General features: G+C 35.4%; 1 long non-coding RNA gene across 1 annotated transcript; it reads left to right on the forward strand.

The window, feature by feature from the left end:
- Positions 1 to 193: 193 nt before the first annotated feature.
- On the forward strand, positions 194 to 6952 carry LOC131529012 (uncharacterized). The gene is made up of 6 exons (XR_009267972.1): positions 194 to 444; positions 887 to 1024; positions 2442 to 2532; positions 2622 to 2806; positions 5825 to 5963; positions 6220 to 6952. It is a non-coding gene; the product is annotated as an uncharacterized LOC131529012 (long non-coding RNA).
- The last annotated feature ends 457 nt before the right edge of the window (positions 6953 to 7409 follow it).

A 7409-nucleotide genomic window follows, 5' to 3' on the forward strand; every position in this document is an offset into this window, starting at 1 on the left:
GCAGTTATGCTGTATTGTGCAACATGTAGCAAGTGCTGTGGTTACAGTAGACTTGGCAAGTGTTTTTAAAAGTATTTTTTGTAACGTAGAATATTCTAAAAATATCCTATAAAATATTCGTACAAAAAAATTAATAACCCGCACGTGAGATCTTCCTTCGCGCCAAAGGTCGTTGTCCTGACAACGAGTCTCGAGAGCAGCGGATTACTTGTAACCGACAGTAAATCAGCGTCTTTTCCGTAGTGTCTACTGCAGGATGGATATAAAAGTATAAAACACGTTTTGGTTTGACAACATCGTTCATATGTGAACTATCACAATTAAAGCACAAAGACATAACATTACACCCCGAGACCTTTCACAAGTGCGACAAAAGAGAAGAAACGCTTTCCGGAAGAAGTTCATCTGGCGAGTTGGAGACTAGTCGACTCATCCAGTTTAGCGGTGAGTATAATGTCTAATGTCCTCATATATCTTTAGTTATCATTTTAGAGAGATGTAAAATGACTTGACGGATATCTTATTCAACCCGCTGAGATGAGAAGAAAACGAGAGGAAACACCGCTTCAGTGCTGATCTGTAGCGCGCGCGGGTCTGTGCGCGAGGAGCTTATGATAGAAAGACAAAACAACTGGTTTAATGCTGGTTTTACTCCACTTTTACTATAATAAACACCAACATCCCAATCCAACCAGTGATAACCCTGTGTATAGATGTATTTAATTATGCTATGGCTCAGAAATTTGTTATAAGCAGTTCTGTAGAAATGAGTCATGTTATTGTCCAGCTCAGTTCAGTTCTCAATAGCATCAGTACATCATTTATAATAATGGAATAAACAAAATTGTACTGAATACAGTGTATTTGTTTTTTTGTTTGTTTCTAGGAGAGCATTAACCCCTAATTGACATGAGGAAAAAAATCATTGAAAGGTGTTCAGTGTACAGTGTACCCCTCTTTGCAACAGAGGAAGCATTTGGAAAGAGGAGAAGAGAAAAAGTGAAAAGGCACTCAACAGATGTTGGTGAGTGTCACGAATCTGGTCTGCACTCCCGTTCATTCACCACTAGAGGTCACCCGCTCACCACATGGACTTTCACACCACACATCACATGGACTGCATTTCCCATCAGCCATCTCACCAATCACACGCACACAGCTGTCACCAATCACTCATTGCACTAATCACACGCACACCTGATCACACAGCATCACTAATCACACACACCATTTCAACCCTGGACATTTTCTCCCTCGTTGCCGAGTATCGTATGCACTATCGCTGCCCTAAAGAGCCCGTTAGTTTTCCTAGCCTAGCCTAGCCTTTTCCCCTGCCTGGACTATCGCTGACGTTTTGGTTTCCCTCTCCTGTCTTGCCCTTTGGATACTGTTCGCTGATCGTCGACCCACGCTTGCCCTAAGTTTACTCTTTGTCTTGTCTCTGCCATACCTGTTTGCCATTGTTTCGACCCTGCCTGTATCTTTGACCATGCCTGTAAATAAAACCCTGCACATGGATCCGCACGCCTCTCGTCTCGTCAGCCCCGTTACAGTGAGACTTTATTTCTGGAAATGCTTTAAAGGTCACTCACATTCTAGTTAGCCACAAATGTAAACCTGATTTTAGTCTTTAAATGAGATCCATAACTCCAGCTACTTGTAGGCCTACAGTCCTGAATATTTCACACTAAATTGTGATGCAGCCTGAATCATAATCGCACCATGTTCATTTGTTGGCCAGAGGAGAACTGATCCCTAAACTAAACATACTTTCTCCCAATGTTTTTTCTCTCCATTCTGTCACCTGACAGAGTTTGGGTTCCTTGCCACTGTCAACTTTTGCCGTGCTTATTTGGGGACTAATAATATTCAGCAATATTATTGATCTGACTCCACTGACCGTATTGGATGAGTACTGAACTGAGCAGGATGATGACACCACTGTTATCTAGATGCATTGAAATTATTTTATATTTGATTTTTTTTTTTTATACAGTTAATCAAAATTAACTGAGTCAACACTGATTTCAACTGAACAATGACACGTTTTACTGTTTAGAGCTGCTTCACAGCAGATGTGAATTCTGTTTGCATTATTTTTCTTTTTATCACTGTAAAGCAGCTTTGAAACAATCTGTATTGTATAAAGCGCTATATAAATAATGGTGACTCGACTTAAATTGGTTCAAATCTTCAAAAAAAAGTGCATGAAACGGGCAACCTGAATAAACACAAAATACAGTTTATTAACGATAACTGTATTTGCCTTTGTTTTATGTAAATTTTCTTAGGAATATCTGACAATATTTAGTGCTGGATATACTCAAAAATAGAATAAATCAGGATTTTTTTTCACAGCACTGTACACCAGTATTTATGTGCAGTAGTGTGACATTAATGTGGAAATGGACATTTTATCAGTGTATGATTGCTATTTTCAGGAAAATGCACTGGTAACAACTAAAAAAAGACAACCAAAAATATAATTCAACAGAGGATGATGGCTGTGGTGAAACAAGCACTCAAATAATGGTGAGCAGTAATCTACTTTATTTAATTGATCTTTTATTAACTATTATCTTTATAGTTTAGAAAACATAATAACTGCTATTGTATTTCAGAAACTAAGACCAGTGGGAGTGCTGGAGAAATCAAGTGTATAAGTCCTCTGTCTCCTCAGCCATGGAAGAGATCTTCAGACATGAAGAGATTGAGGAGTTAAATGAAATCAAAGAGCTAAAAGAAGATTTACAATACTAGTGCCATTTCAGTATGAAAACAGAGAGAGAGCTGAGGGAATGGAAAGGTAATGAAATCTAGTTATAACAGCAGTTATTCTCAATGCTTAACATAAGCTCTCAACATTTTTTTTTTTTGTGGACTCTTTGATTCTCTCTGATTGACTGGAAGGTGTGCATTAAAACAATGAATGCAGATAATTACAATCAGTTCCATCGCTGTTTTAAAACAATGCGCTGCTTGTACTGTAGCACACACACACAGTCAGAACACTAGATCTAATGACCTGTAACCAAACAAACTAATGAAAATTTACTTAGTTTTACCCTTCCAGTCAAATTGTACTCCACAAACATTAAAGGGTTAGTTCACCCAAAAATGAAAATTCTGTCATTAATTACTTACCCTCATGTCGTTCCAAACCCGTAATACCTTTGTTCATCTTCAAAACACAAATTAAGATATTTTTGATAAAATCCGAGAACTTTCTGACCCCTCTCTATAGGCAGCAACGCAACTTACACATTTAAGTTCCAGAACAGTAGGAAAGACATTGTGAAAGTAATCCATGTGACTCCAGTGGTTTAACCTCAATTTTGTCTTCTGTCGCATGAACACAACACTCATCCGTTGTGATGCTCTCATGAATGCACATTACAGATCAATATTTTTGTAAATAAGTGGTAAAGTAGTTTTTTTTTTTGACGCAAACACTCGCGTCGCTTCATAAAATTGAGTTAAAACAACTGGAGTTGATGAATTACTTTAACGATGTCTTTCCTACCATTCTGGAACTTGAATGTGTAAGTTGCATTGCTGTCTATGCAGGGTCAGAAAGCTCTCTGATTTCTTTAAAAATATCTTTGTTTGTGTTCCAAAGAGGAATGAAGGTCTTACGGGTGTGAAACCACACAAGGGTGACTAATTAATGACAGAATTTTCATTTTTGGGTTAGCTATCTCTTTAAAGGCAGCTTTAACTTAACTTTTAAGCCTAGCTGTAACAGGTGTGTATTACACAATTTTAATCGACTTCAATGGAGGCAACCCGTTTCATGTCGGGTGGTTCTTTGCCTGCATTAAAATCATGTAATGCACACCTAGCCATGGATTAGCACTTATGTGTGAAAAGGGTTATAGGCAGTGTTGGGTGTAACGCGTTACTGTAATTAAATTACTTATCCACTGAAAAAGTAAAGTAAGGGATTACTGTTCATTTTTAGGTAATTTCATTACAGTTACTTATAAAGTACTTGCGTTACATACACTAAATAATTTCAACAGTTCTAAAATCAATATTGAATTTGAAATCTAAATTTACCATCTAAAGATAAAATTGAATGCAGTGGCGTTAACCCTCCGCGCGCCGGTTCGTTTACTTTCAGATTTTCCTGATTCACAGAGAAACCTTAAATACTCAGATACATATAAGTAGGGTTGCCAACCGTCCCGTATTAGCCCAGACCTGAGAGCGACTGAGAGCGGCTCGACGGTGTTTAGTGTCCCGCAGCAGCAGCGAGAGCAAGTGACTTCAGCAGAGCTGAAGAGTTCTGCGTTCAAATACACGCAATTAGGCTAAATCTTACCTCAAAGCCCCAGCAAACATGGCCATGAATGTGTCTGCGGGAAATAGTAAGGACCTATTTGAATTATTTACTAATAAACTAATGTTTTCTGAGTCCCTGTCGCAAGGATGAAGTTGCTGATCCTGACTCGCCGTCTCCTCATTATACGCGCCTTTAGAGAGAAATGCATCTTTATTGATTATGATTAAGATTATAATAAAAGAGTTTTTTTTTTTTTTTTTTTCTCGTTACGTGATAATTTAAAGCTTTCTATAGATATATTTATGTCTGTGAGGCATATATTCGCTCAGCTTCGGTTCGTTTTTGTGAAGCGCTCCTGTTCAAGACGAGACGGCAGAAAGCGCATCATGTTTGTTTTCTTTGTTTAATAAAAGCACAACGTTTTGTTGATATTGTGAGTGCACACAAATAAAAGTAGACCCTTTACAGTTCCGAATGATGTATTACTCTTATCAGAAAAAAAAAATAAAAAAATGACGGCGTAGGCTATTTTAAGTTGTTTCCACTGAAAAAAAAAAATGCAAGTGATTGCCCTGGTGCCTCCATGTCCTGCAGAGCCGAAACAGTAGTATAAGCTGTTTTGGGAGGAGGGGGAAAAAAAGACGCCCACACCTAGATAGATAAAAAAAAATAAAAAATCAAGATTCATCTAATTTTCATCATTTTTGAAAGAAGACCTGCTATGAGGAATTTACCTCATAAGAACAGTGCGATCTGACACGGCTTTATTAAGCAGAGAAGATCATTTCTGTAATTTATTCTTACCTTCATTAGTTGGTAAGAATAATTAGTTGGTAATTAGTTTGTGTTATTTTTACATAAACCTGTATGGATTTTACTAGTTGGGCTTTTCCTGAACATCTTACCAAACTGAAATGTATTGTTTAACTTTTAAGCTTTTTTGTTATTCAGATATTTTGCAGAGTATTTATATTTGTTAACCAAAGAAGGTTTTATAAAAATGTTTTAGTATTAAAGTTGTGTTAAAGCTAAAAGGCTAAATTATTCAGTTTGACTCAAATTGAAAGAATAAACAGTTTAATTTCTATTAAGGTTTATAGGGATTTTAAGATGTAGCTTAATTAGCAATTTGAATAATTAAGTTACTTATTGAGTAACTAAGTTACTTTTCAGACAGAGTAATCAGTAAAGTAATTTAAATACAATATTGATGATGTAATTAGTAACTGTAATTAATTACTTTTTGAAAGTAACTTACCCAACACTGGTTATAGGCTACACACAGTATTAAATGAAGGGGGCACAATAACTGTGGAACACATATTTTATATACTGTATTCTAATAATATATTTAAATTATATACTTGTATGTTTGTAAATTGTTTTTTTCTATTATTATTAATTTTCTTTTTTAATTATTATTATTTTTTTATTTAAGGTTAGAATTTTGAACGAAAAACCAAAATGATAAAGAGGGCAAATAACTTTGGAGGACTCTGTACAGTATTTAAACATGATTGTGTCTATGCTTTTTCCCAGAAATGCATGTTATTGTGCAAGGGATAGTTGCATGGACTATCAGTGGAGGAACAGAAAGCTCTGGGATTTCATTATAAAAAGATCTTCAGTTGTATTCTGAAGATGAACGAAAGACTTGCAGGTTTTGAACGTCATGAGGGTGAGTAATTGATGACAGAATTTTCATTTTTGGTTGAACCAACCTTTCAACTTCTGTTACCTGGAGTGTTCAAAGACATTGTTAATGCTGACCAATATGTCATAAGAAATTAATTGGGAGTAGAATGAATACTTTACACAAACACTTGGTGACATCACAATTCAAGATTTATTTTAAGCATACTAATATGCCTGTAGTGAAAAGTGTAACTGAAACTTGAGAATTTCTTATAGTTTTTGTTTGTTTGTTTTTCCAGACTACATCCAAAATAGTGTTTCCACATCTGAGATGAAGGCAGTCATAAGAACCAAGCGGAACAATGAGGATAAGCTCTTCAGAAAATGAAACCTGTCAGAATAATGAGGGAAGAAATGTGCATGATTGTGTGATTTGTAAATAAACACTAAATACATTTAGTGTAACTCTCAGCCTGTTATTTTAAGTTTAAAGAAAAGTAAAATAATTTGTTGCATTGCTGTTTGAGACATTCACTGTTGTTTTGTACCTTAATTTATTATATTGCAGTTGTGTAAAATAAAACTTGTTATTCTGAATATTCTGGTTGCATTTCAGTGTTACTGTACAGCATTTTATTAGTATTGCACTTTGGTAGTACTGAATTGTACTTCAGATGTATTGCAGTAAAACGGCAATAATGCAGTTTTTTCGTGTCCAAAAAACTGCATTTTTCTACATGTAACAAAAACTGCAGTAATTTTTTGTAAGGGATGATTTTATCCATTTCAGAATTTCATGTATTGTAACCCTCTTATGATATTTTGTTTATTGTCTTCTTCACTTGTTATTCTTGTACTCTATTGCAAAAATATGTTTTGTTTTGTTTTGTTGTTTGCCAACTGACATTCTCAGCTCTCTGTATTGTGCATTACAAATCAGAGGACAATTATAGGTTAATGTGTTAATAATACAATTAGTCTAATTATAAATAAATGTAATTATTTGACTGGTGATGAACGGAAAAGTGGGGAGAGAGCTTTAGAAATTGTTACACATGTGGTAAATAAAATTTCCTTTTCTATCAAGATGATTTGAATTAGGTACATTAGTATTTGTTGTTAAAATGAGATGTTTTAGTTCCAAACATCAGTACGTTCATCTCTGAACGGGTTCAGCACATGATTCATGTTTAAAGTGTGTTGTGAAGAATATCTGTCTCCTCTAAGAAATAACCTCTGTTGAAACTTTCCAGTAGTTGTTTATCTGCAAGGTCACAGCTTTTTCACACACTCTATGTTCACATGCAGAGGATATTTTCCAGGAAATGTCTTTTGGACTGAATCACTTCCTCTGATCTGCAGCTGCAGGGCATCTCATTGAAAAGACAAACAGTCTTACCCTCAATTCTTTTTATAGGCTATCTTTGTAGTTTCTGTTTCATATTTACATTTTTGGTGATTATTTGATCATTGACCTCTGTTTATTACT

The sequence above is a fragment of the Onychostoma macrolepis genome, chromosome 21 (assembly GCF_012432095.1).
Source record: "Onychostoma macrolepis isolate SWU-2019 chromosome 21, ASM1243209v1, whole genome shotgun sequence".
Classification (NCBI taxonomy): domain Eukaryota; kingdom Metazoa; phylum Chordata; class Actinopteri; order Cypriniformes; family Cyprinidae; genus Onychostoma; species Onychostoma macrolepis.